This window comes from Elgaria multicarinata, chromosome 7 (assembly GCF_023053635.1).
Source record: "Elgaria multicarinata webbii isolate HBS135686 ecotype San Diego chromosome 7, rElgMul1.1.pri, whole genome shotgun sequence".
Classification (NCBI taxonomy): Eukaryota; Metazoa; Chordata; class Lepidosauria; order Squamata; family Anguidae; genus Elgaria; species Elgaria multicarinata.
The window spans coordinates 78,323,052-78,335,444 of NC_086177.1; the positions used below are offsets into that span (position 1 = coordinate 78,323,052).

General features: G+C 45.9%; 1 protein-coding gene across 1 annotated transcript in view; it reads left to right on the forward strand.

The window, feature by feature from the left end:
• Positions 1 to 8,131: 8,131 nt before the first annotated feature.
• PKIA (cAMP-dependent protein kinase inhibitor alpha) overlaps positions 8,132 to 12,393 on the forward strand; it is a 59,151-nt gene continuing 54,889 nt past the window's right edge. The window contains exon 1 of the mRNA XM_063130870.1: positions 8,132 to 8,319. The gene's annotated coding sequence lies outside the window, so the exon portion shown is untranslated. The remainder of the gene's footprint in view (positions 8,320 to 12,393) is intronic.

Below are 12,393 nucleotides of genomic sequence, written 5' to 3' on the forward strand. Positions count from 1 at the left end.
ACTCATGATGCAAGTGTTCATTATATTTACTATTTATTTATTTATTTATTTATGCATTAATTAAATTATTAGGCACCTTTTAATACAGGGGTTTTACAATTCAGAATTGCAGATCAAAACAATCTGGAAGACACCAGTTTGGGGAAGGCAGAGCAAAAACAACAGGCAGCAAGCATCCTCCTGCAACTGTGGGATAGGCCAAATAATATTGATTCCTAGTGTCCTATCTTTGCCTTTGCCCAGGCAGGAAAAGGACTGTGCTTTTTAGGCAATTGTGGTGTTCCTTGGTTTCCCCCTCTCCTATTAGCTGTAGCACAACTAGGGGTTTGCAGAGCAGCAAAACTTGAGTTCACGAAGATTCTCTGAATTCCATCTCAAAAGTTGTTCTGACTCAGTTCTGTATCAGCTTGTGAACTGTTGTTGTTTTTTACGTGAAAATTCATGCATATTTTCATGCATATTTTCCTAAATGTAGGCATCAGTTGTATGCATCTTTGAAATGTGTCCGTTCTTCTCCCATTGATTAAAGCATGTTTGTGTGCATTTTTCAAACGTACCCATACTGTCAAACACATTTTGGTTGTTGTCCGCAAATGGCACTGCAAACTTGGAAATGTACAAACTACAGCTGTGCACCCCCTCCCCAAACTGATTCAGATCCTGATCTGGACCAGGTCAATCTGGACCTCCCCTGATCTGCTTTGGAACTGGATCCGAAGCGAGATCTGGAGGTCTGGATCGATATTCGGGCCCCATTTTGCGCCCCCCTTCCCCACTTACTTGCCTCTGCAGCGGACGGCGGAGGCAGGTAAGTGGGGACAAAATGGGGCCCGAATAAGCCCCCTAGCTGGCTCTGCCGTCGCCACCATACAGACCACAGCAGACAGCGGAGCCAGGTAAGCCCCCTCCCCCACACACTTACCTGACTCCTTCGTCCAATATGGTCCAGGTGGCAGCTTCGACTACGGCCCAGGCCTCAGGCCAGAAACAGGCCACGGCCTGCTTACAGCCTGAGGCCTGGGCCTCAGTTGAAGCTGTCACCTGGACTGCAACGTAGCCAGGTAAGCCCCCCTTTCCCTTACCTGGCTCTGCCGCTGTTGCTGTATGGACTGCGGTGGCAGCAGCAGCAGGTAAGCCCCCCTCCCCCCCACTTACCTGGCTCCGTCGCGGTCCGGGCGGTGGCTTCAACTGGGGCCCAGACCGCGACAAAGCCAGGTAAGGCCCCCTTCTCCCTGTCCCCTTACCTGGCTCCACCACTGTCGCCACACAGACTGCAGCGGAGGTGCCAGGTAAGCCCCCCTCCCCCCCTTACCTGGTTCCAGAGCTTTGGAACAGTCCAAATCACTTCAGACCGTTCCGATCTGCGCCGATCCAGACCTCCCCCGATCCGATCCGGAACCGGGCTTCGGAGGTCCAGACTGGCCCGCTCCGCTTTGGATCCGGGGATCCATAATGGAGCGGAGCACAGCCCTAGTACAAACTTCAAGCACGGATTGCATCTAAGTTCAATCCAGAAGGTGCAAAATGGATAAATCCTGATCAAAAACAAACTTCTCATACTTCCCTAAGCACAACTCTGGTGTGTTTTTACTCCGTCTGATGATGCTATCACTGATCATATATATTCCTGTGCAGGGCCCTTCTGCTTTCATAGGCATAATGTGTTAGAATTATCCAATACTACTGCTTAACTTTTCAAACCACACTTCTCCTTTTTGCAGCACATGCCCAAGCACATGGTTTGGGAATCACTGAGCTAAACTAAAAGTACTCTGAGACATTATGAAGAAGCAGAAAAAAGGGATGCACAAGTAATCTATACATCTACTTTTCATGCCTGAGGTGTACCATCTGAATGAGAAATGTATGCATCTCGTTCAGGGGAAGGTAAAATCAATGAAAGCAATTTCTATGAAAAGGTTGACAGCACTTATGGATGATGTATAGCAAAGTAAAGTAGTAGTGAAAATGTTAAGTAATATATATCCGCTGGAGGAAATATATGCATAGCTCAGCACTATAGGGAACACAATTAATCAAAAAGAGGTCTGTCCAGAGGCAAATGCCCACTAAAATTATATTTCCCCCTTTCAGCTTTTGCATACTCTCAGAAAGTTACAGGGTTAGTTCAGACTTATCTAGACAGTGGCTCAGTTCAGACAATATGTTTCTCTACACAGTGGGAAAACTCCACTCAACGGTTGAGCTTTTAGGAGGTACTCACAACACAACATATTCTAACTACACCTTTGTGTGACTGTGGTCTCCTGCAGAGTTGAGTAAAAGGCAACACGATGTTTGATTGACAGTTCCTCCACTCTCTCTCCGCCCCCAGTCCTCCTGATGGTATCCTAACAGCCATAGCTGGAAAAAACAAATTACAGCAGCTCTCCTAGAGAAGCACTTTCTCCTTTTTCCGCTCTTGCCGGGGAACTCTATAGCCAGTGGAAAAGTCAACTCAACTCAGCGGAAAACTCCACGGAACCGTCCACACAACACACAATACAATGCTTGCGCAGGAAGTCTGCTCTGCACAGCATGGACATTGTGTGCTGAGTGTTTTCTAAAAAAAAACACAACTCCACCATGGGATGGAGTTTTCTTTCCAGACAACACATTTCTCAACAGTGGTGTAAAATCTCCACTGTGGCATTCTAAAACCACCGTTGAGAAATGTGTTGTCTGAACTGAGCCAATGTCGGGCTGTCCTCAGAATCCTGAATGCTCCAACCAGTAAATCCTGTATGCTCTAACCAGTAAATAATAGGCTTAACTGCACAATCCTATGCTGGCTGGGGAATGTTGGGAGTTGTAGGACTTTTGTCTAACAGTGCATAGGATTGCACCCATAAGGCACTAAGGGTGCAATCCTATGGGCTGCATCCGCAATGATTGTAAGTCCCAGAACTCGGAGGCTTACAAAGATCCTATGCAGGGCAAGAGGAGCAGCAGGAGTGAGCAAGCAGTTCCTGGGTTGTTGTCATGATATGCAAATCTGGTACTCTGGGTTGTTTAGGGTTAAACAACCCAGAGTTTTAACCCAACAACAAAGCAAGGGTGCAGCCTTGGCTAACTATGGGTTATTTAACCCATAGTTAGTTGTGACATGCAAACCAAGGTTACTGTGTTAGTGAAGTAGCCAATAGCTGAAATGTGCATTGGATCTGGGTTTTCCAACAAATTTCTACCAATCAGTTACTAACCAGATATGAACTATTCCATTTGTGAAATGTGAGCAAAAGCATGAGACTCCTGAATATGAAAAGAACAGCCTGTTACTGGTTTCTGTATATGCTGTCCCCGACTCCACCCCATTTTGATTGAACAGCCTTTCCAGGCACAGCTGCAGCATGTAGCAGAGGAAATCCATAAACCCCTTTCAGCAGGAACTTTATTTTGTATATTGACCCAGTAATAATATTGACAATAAAAATTTGCATGTTTGTGGCACTTAAAATCTGACAAGGATTGTTCACAAAAGCAGAAGGTAGGAGGAAACTGTTTTCTGCCTGATCAGATATTGTCCACATAGCCCAGTATGATCCATTCTAGCCCTCCTCAACCTGTTGCCCTCCAGGTGTTTGTTTTGAACTACATTTCCCAGCATTCCTGACCAGCCTATTCTGGTTGGCAGTGACTCTCTCCAGCACATGTCTTTCACATCATTTACTACCAGATGGTTTTAACTGGAGATGTCAAGGACTGAACCTGGGACCTTCTGCATGAAAACTATGTCCTCTACCACTGTGCTATTTCTCCATCTCCATCACATCACCCAAAGAGTATATGAAAAAGTAGGGCACTACCTAATTTTGGTGGTTTGCTCATTCACTCTGAATGATTCCCACAAGCTGAATGCTTCCTGCTGTATTTACTAAGGGTGCAATCCTAGCTATGTTTAGACAAACAAAAATCCTACAACTGCCATCATTCCCTGGCCAGTGCTGGCTGGGGCATGCTGGGAGTTGTAGGACTTTTCTTCTGTCTAAACATAATAGGATTGCACCCTAAAACAGGGTTGAGAAACCTGAGGCCCTCCAGGTGTTGTTGGACTCAAACTCCCAGAAGCCCTAGCCAACCTGACAAGGGGTCAGGGATGCTAAGAGCTGTAGTCCAACATTTGGAGAGCTACAGGTTCCCCATCCCTGACCCTAGGCCTAAAGAGATAGGAAGTGCATAACAAATCCTGTCAAACTAATCTGATCTCATTCTTTGATCAAGTAACCTCCCTTGTGGACTGTGGGAATGCTGAGGACATAATATATCTTGACTTCAGCAAAGCTTTTGACAAAGTACCCCATGACATTCTGATCAGCGAACTAGCTAAAAATGGGCTAGATGTAACAACTATTAGGTGGATCCACAGTTGGCTACAGAATCGGACTCAAAGAGTGCTTATCAATGGTACCTTCTCAAACTGGGGTGAGGTAATGAGTGGGGTACCGCAGGGCTCAGTCCTGGGCCCAGTGCTCTTCAACATTTTTATTAATGACTTGGATGAGGAGGTGCAGGGAATGCTTATCAAATTTGCAGATGACACAAAATTGGGTGAGATAGCTAATACCCTGGAAGACAGAAGCAAACTTTAAAGTGATATTGATAGGCTGGAGCACTGGACTGAAAACAACAGAATGAAATTTAATAGAGATAAATGCCAAGTTCTCCACCTAGGAAAAAGAAACCAAATGCACAGTTACAAGATGGGGGATATGTGGCTCAGCAATACAAGCGAGAAGGGTTTTGGAATTGTTGTAGATCACAAGCTGAATATGAGGCAACAGTGTGATGTAGCTGCAAAAAAAGCAAATGCTATTTTGGGCTGCATTAATAGAAGTATAGCTTCCAAATCGCGCAAAGTACTGGTTCCCTTCTATTCGGCACTGGTTAGGCCTCATCTAGAGTATTGTGTCCAGTTCTGGACACCACACTTCATGAAGGAGGCAGACAAGCTAGAGGGGATTCAGAGGAGGGCAACAAGGGGTCTGGAAACAAAGCCCTATGAGGAGAGACTGAAAGGACTGGGCATGTTTAGCCTTGAGAAGAGAAGGCTGAGGGGAGATGATAGCATTGTTCAAATACTTGAAAGGTTGTCCCACAGAGGAGGGCCAGGATCTATTCTCGATCATCCCAGAGTGCAGGACACAGAATAATGGGCTCAAGCTACAGGAAGCGAGATTTCGGCTGGACATCAGGGGGGAAAATCCTGACTGTTAGAGCAGTACGGCAATGGAACCAGTTATCTAGGGAGGTTGTGGGTTCTCCCACACTAGAGGCAGCCGGAAAGCCATCTGTCAGGAATGCTTTAGGGTGGATTCCCTGCATTGAGCAAGGGGTTGGCCTCGATAGCTTTATAAGGCCCTTCCAACTCTCCTATTCTGTGATTCTATGTAGGTAAGCATTTTGCACAGGGAGAAAGAAGGTGAGCTTTTAAAGACACTAACACCCATTACATGCCCAATCCTTGCTGCTGAGTGAGAGGCTGAGCAATCATGTGGAGGCAAGAGCCCCTCTGTCGCCTCCACTCAGTTACCCTCTCTCTTTCTCTCTCTGGAGGATTTGGTTGACAGGGCAGAATCTCCACTTCTGTCTTACCTCAAAGAGGAATTAATAGCAAGTTAGAATATGAAGTTGCTCCTCCTTTCATGATCACTTCTGTATGCTGAACTGCCAAGATTCGGGTGTGGGGGAAGGAGAAAGGGCCAACCAAACAGTACTTTAGATTAGTGTCCAGCAACTACATCTTTTTCCCTCTAGAGTAGGTGTAAGAAGCCCAATCCAGATCTTAAAAGATCACACTGGGTCCTGATCTAGATTAGTCCTTCTGCTCCTACTCTAGAATAAAAATGAAAAAAGGAGGGGTGGATTCAGATTTAAAGTTATGTCTCCTTTCACACCAAGCAGGTAAAGGCAGCTGCTTAATTTCCTCTCTCTCTCTCTCTCGGCAGAACCATGGGCCCAATCTATTCTGATTTGCATCAATTGAGCTAGTTGGGCCCTATCCTCACCACTGGGAAGGAAAGCACAGGTGAGTGATTGGGGGGGGGGGGTGCTGCTCCTACAATCACCAGGCTCCTAAGCCAGGGGAGGGCTGAAGGTTTAGGACTTCCAACTCCCAGAAGGATCTGCAGCACGCTCAATGGTCAGGAACGCTGGGAGACATCTGGAAGTGCAAAACATCTAGAGATCTACTTTCTGCAACCCTGCTCCAAGCTGAACCACCCAGAGGGGCAGGGATGGGGAAAGCTAGCAGGACTGTGGGGCCAATTCTCCCTGCTATGGGCTCATCTATACCAAGCAGGATATTGCACTATGATAGTGGTATGAAAGCGGTATATAAAAGCGGTATGTGAACCGCCCAGAGAGCTTCGGCTATTGGGCGGTATAAAAATGTAATAAATAAATAAATAAATAAAAATAAAAGGCAGGAGCCACACTATTGACAACTGTTGGGGCCTATGACACATACCATATACTGCTTTCATACCATTTTCACAGTGTTATATCCTGCTTGGTGTAGATGTGTCATGGCCCCCAACAGTTGTCAGTACCACTATAAAGCAGTAGTGTGGCTCCTGTCTTTTATATATTGCTTTCATAGTGCAATATCCTGCTTGGTGTAGATGAGCCCCATGTTGCCCAGAAAGGGTGAGCAATTGAGAGGAAACAGAAGCCACCGCCACAGCTGCCTTCTCTTGCTTGCACTCTTTCCACCCCTACAGAAGCAGATCTCCCTCCCCACTGCTCTTTTCCATGTCGTCTGCTACAGGGCAAGGAAGACCAGAGGCTTCCTTTCCCTCACCAACTGGCGGCTTTTTCCTTCAAAAACCCAACGTGGACGTTCTTAAACGTTTGTGAACCGCCCAGAGAGCGTCAGCTACGGGGCGGAATAGAAATGTAATAAGTAAATACATTAAGCAGCCCTTTTCAAACGCGTGTTTAACGTCACGTCTAGTAAGGCCCCGAGAGAAGTTGAAAAGAAAAGCGTGGAAGAGCCCATTATACATCCAAAATCCGGGGTCGGAGCAAGAAGAGGCCGGGAATTTCCAAGCAGCCCCTCTTTCCAGAGAGAAAGCCCTTTTCACCAACGCGACTCGTCGGGGGAAAACATGGCGCTCCCCGGCCTCTTACAAGCGCGGGAAGAGCCTCCGTGGCCCGCGCAGCCCTTCCCGGGGGAGCACAAACCTGTTCGCCGCCGCCGCCCCCCTGCTCTTCCTCCTCCTCCCCGTGTGTAGGAGCGGAATGCGGTGATCCGGGGAGTTGGAGGAGGAGCAGCAGCAGGATGACTTCATGCAGCCGGAGCGCTGCGAATTTGGGATCAGCAGCTGCAGCTGGATGCTGGCGGGGTGAATGACAGTGGGGCCGTCGACACCCGGGCATTTGCCCAGCGCGCCCTCTCCCCCCACCCCACCCGCAGCGTCATTCTTAAAAACCGCCGGCGGGGCTTGCTGGGTCGGAGGGTAGGCGAACGGCAGAGGAGGCTCGGCCGCAGTGCGCGGGAGGCGTTGGCGTTGAATAGCTGGCCCTGGGGAAGGTGAGTGAGCAGCTTTGCAAGACGCCCGCCCCCCACCCCGTGCATCGCCCCTGTCCCGCCATTCAGCATTGGGTACAAGAAGGCAGCGGACTTCCCCGCCGGGAAGGAGAGCGGGAGGGGCAAGGACGCCGACGCAACACGTGCAAGAGCAGCGGGGTACGCGCGCGCGTGTGAATCGTGGATTCGCTCGCGGACGCGGGGCTGCTGCTGCGGCTGTGGTTTGCCGCTTCGATCGGGAGGGCTCCTCTGCTGGAATCCAAGCAGGGATCCCCGTCAGTCTCGCCCCCCCCCCTCGCCTCTCTCCCCTCGGTTCCTCCTTGGCTGTCGTAGGTGGCTGTAAGTTGATACTTGAAATGCAAGGGGGTCAGCGGGCAGAGCGTGTCTCTGCTCCCTTGTTCTTCCCAAGCCCTGGCTGCGCTGCTCAGAGATGCCTCGCCGCCCTCTCAAGGGACCGCGGTTGTTTTCTCGGCTTCCTAAAAATAGCCTAGAGTCAGAAGGGAGGGGAGGGGAGGGGAGGGGGGCTGCTTATCTCTTGCCTTCCTCATGAGAAGGCAAGCCTCTGATCAAGAGGAAGGTCAGTGTGACGGTGGCCTTTCTTCTTCTTCTTCTTCCTCCCCAGAACATCTTTGTGGTGGTGTTGCGTGTTCTTTAAACCCAGGGCCTCCATTGTGTTCTATGGTGCTCCGGCGTGATGGAATATAAGACAGACCCAAACTCCAACGTGGTTGACTAAGGGATGACGCTTAAAATATGGGACCTGTGACCATTCCACTTCAGTTTACTTAAAGGTAGGCTAAGTACTATTGGGGTCAGGTTAGGGGTTTTGAGGTGGGGGGAGATGCCTACTGTGCCTGGATCCTGTCTATACAGTACGGTTGTCCCACCCACCCTTCACCTGGCCTTTACCATTTCTGCTGCCACAATATTGAGAGTTGATTTTTCATGTGTGCTGCCATGTTTTGTTGTAGTACTTTCTGCACAAGGAGCCATTTTAGCATACTGCACCCTTGTGCACATGGTGCTAGTAGTTGAAAGAATGTCGGTAGCAACCACTAAGGCCCCTGGAAGTAGGTGATGGTGTGTGGGCGCTCTACATTCTAGGACTCTTTCTGGAAATGAATGGACAAATTTGGACCTGAGACCAATGGTGCAGTTGGGTAATTTTAGACTGTGGACTGAATGGTTGTATTTGGGGTGAAGGCTTTTAAGACAGTAATGTGTATTACTTCACTAACTCCAAAATGTGGTAAGCTATTCTTGCTGCATTTGGGGTCCCTCCTTCTCATTCTGGTGACTGGAACTTTGGCCTCAAAGATTTACCCTGATGACATTGCTGCCCTAGACAACAACTGGTCTAATTTCGGCCTATTTAGATCTTAGCTGAAGACATGCTTTTCTCTTCTGTTGTGTTATTAACCACCTATTTGCCTTTTTATTCAGTGTGGTTTAAAGGATAGATTTTGCTACTGTCTTCTTCTTAGTGTATGTTTATGGGGCCCTGATTCTAAAATGTGTTCTTCAACCCCAGAAGAGGTGCCAGGCAGCAGTTTCTATATTTTGCTGTTGGATGCCTTTAGTGTTTGAAGCATTTGGCTTAAAACCTGCAAACTGGTGGTTGTCTAGTAATCTTATCATTTCCCTCCAGTAATGGAAAATCCTTCCTGCCTGAAACATGGATTTTGTGCCAGAATGTGCAATGTGTTATGCCAATAGTCTGCTGAACATCGAGTAAGCTTCCTTTGTGTTTGTTAAAAGCGAATCACTGGGAATAAATAGTGGGCATTTGTTCTATTTAGGAAATGTGAAAAAGAGGGACGTGCTTACTGGGGGCCATTCCTAATTCTGCCCCCACACTCTGCTAATTCAGGTGATTAATAAAAGTTGCCTTTCATCACTGTTTTCAACCCCTCTTGTTCAAGAGTCAAAGTACTAAAGCCACTTAACCTTGTTTCGATTAAAATGGGCAGTAACGTGTATCACAGTGGTCCATACCCATAGAAATGGGCTCAAAATGTCTTATCTTCCTTTTGGTGCCACAAACATGCATTTTCTGAGCCCTGTATAGTAGCATTTGTAGAGTGTTTCAACTAGAAATCTTACTACAAAGGATTTTATTTTTCTTGTCATATGTCTCCATTTTCTGAACAAGTGAGAAGTTTTTTTAAAAAATTTTTTTAGAAAGGCTAGAACTGTGAGAATCTATATTTGACAGGCATGAATCTGGATTAAGTACCTAATTACCCACCGTTCTTGAATATGTACTGTGTCTCCATTATCAGAATGGTTAGATGATAGCCACAATATTTAGATAATCAAAATTTTGTTAGCACAGGAATTTTCCACAAGGGATTGCATTTAGAAAGGAGATAAGAATACATAATGAATTTGGTTGATGGTGAACTTGGGATAATTGTCACTCAAATTGCTGGAGGTTTACTGAGGAGTTTTACCACAAAGATAGACATCTACAAACCAAAGAATCACAGTGTGTAGGATTGCCAATTTTCTGAAAGAGAACCTGTGCTTATTATCCTTGCAGAAATCTCTGCAGCTTCATTGGTGAGATGAGGTTATTCCTAGAAAAAGAGAATGATCCTGTTCACACAACACTCTAAGCATTTGGTGTTAAACATTATGGCTTAGTGTATTGTGTAAACCATGACTTAGTGTGTTGTGTGAACCATTCCTAACTAGGGTGGCTACATAACCATGTTTTAAACATGCTCACTAACCATTTGCTGCAAAAGGGTTAGCGGCCTAACCATGGCTTAGCATGTGGTTTGATATTATCCTAAAAGTTTCAGTACCCAGTCAGTTATTAAAGTATGCTCAAATATTTTGTACTATAGAAACACATAAATTTTAAAAAGTGATAGATAAACCAAGATAACAGGGTAAAATTTAGAGAATGGGACTACAAAACATACTTTCATTGCTGAAGCACAAAAGGGATCATGAATATAACAACCAAGTGGGGCTATTTTATTCTTATAAGGGTGCAGTTCTATACAAGTTTGTTAGCATAACTGGCTGGGGCATGCTGGGAGTTGTTAGCCTTTTTTCAGACTAAACTTAAGGTGCATTCCTATGCACGTTATCTAACTTTAGACCCTTAGGAACACAATTAGTTTTATTAACTAACTTCAGTTCTTCACCTATTCAATGTGCTCATTTGTTGAAATTATTTTACTAAAATATGGAAACTCTACTGCCAAAGATGTAGTGATGGAGACTGCAATGGCTTGTGCATTCATTATCCAGTATACGGATAGTTTGTTTGGCCTAAGTCAACTTCAGGTGGTCATGTGGGTGAGCCATTGCTTGATAGTGTAATTTATGCTAGACTTCACCAACCTGGTACTCTCCAGGTGTGCTGGGTCGCAACTCCCATCTCCAACTAGCATGACCAATGGCTGTGATGATGGGAGTTGTAACCCAACTTGTCTGGAAGTCACTAAGTTGGAAAAGGCTGGGTTACACTTCTAAATCCAATAATAGTTTTGCCAGAGTGGAAATAGGAAGCTTTTCATTGGCTCCGTTCGGACAGCACAATAGTGATAGGTTAATAGTCAGCTTTGCAGTTGATTATCAAGGGGGTATTCCCCACATGACAAGGTTATAATAAATCATGGTGTGGATTAGGGCCAGTGTCAAGTTGATTATTAGTCAATGGTGTGTTTGATTGACTCATCCCCTGCCCTCTCCCCACCCCCCTAGTCCTCCCCTTGGTATCCCATCAACCACTGCAAGTTCTGCTGGCTGGACTAGAATGACAGCCGCCACTTTGGTCACTCTTGCCAGGAGACTTCGTAGTTGTTGAAAATAACTGTGTGTGATGAAATAGTCAACGGTGCCTGACAAACGATAACCAACAGTTGTTCACATAGACAACTTTGCACAGCATTGGTTATTAGTGTTGGTTATTTCAGCCAAATAACCATCAGTGAGGTGAAGAAGTCCCAACAGATGATACAATAACCAACCATTGACTATTTAACCCACAGTTGACTATTAAACTCACTGTTGGTTTTCGGGTTGTCCAAACCCAGACAATATGTGTCTTTATGCTATCTGTTGAATTTCCTACCTGTCATTTAACTCTTGTGGGCACAGAAGCCCTCCCAGACAAAAAGGTGGCCACTCCAGTTGTATGTTCATTGTGATTTGTTGGAGAGACTGTGCCAAATGTGGTTGTATAGCATTTGGCCACAAATAGTGCCTTTTTATGGCACTATGTTGTTGGTAGAGATTATTATTATTAATTATTAATTACATTTATATACTGCCCCATAGCTGAACTCTTTGAGTGGTTTACAAAGATTAAAACATAGAACATTGAAAACAAATATACAAAATTTAAAACCGTAAAAATAATAAAAAGAGATTATATATAATATCCATCTATTCTGGGTCAGTTAAAAACTCAACATATGCTGTTAAATGCCTGGGAGAAGAGAAAAGTCTTGACCTGGTGCTGGAAAGATAACAATGTTGGCGCCAGGCAAGCCTCGTTGGGGAGATAGTTCCATAATTGGGGGGGTCACCACTGAAAAGGCCCTTCCTTGTTGCCATCCTCTGAGCTTCCCTCAGAGTAGGAACCTAGAGGAAGAGCTTAGATGTTAAGCATAGTGTATGGGTAGGTTCATGTCAGTAGATGTGTTCCGTCAGATATTGTGGTCCCTTGAATTGGGCTCGGAAACGTACAGGCAACCAATACAAGTGGGCCAGAGTAGGTCTTAATGAGTTTGAACCTTCTGGTTCCAGTTATCAATTTGGCTGGTGCATTTTGCACAAGCTGCAGCTTCCAAACAGTCTTCAAAGGCAGCCCACGTAGAGCGTATTGCAGTAATCTAACTTGGAGG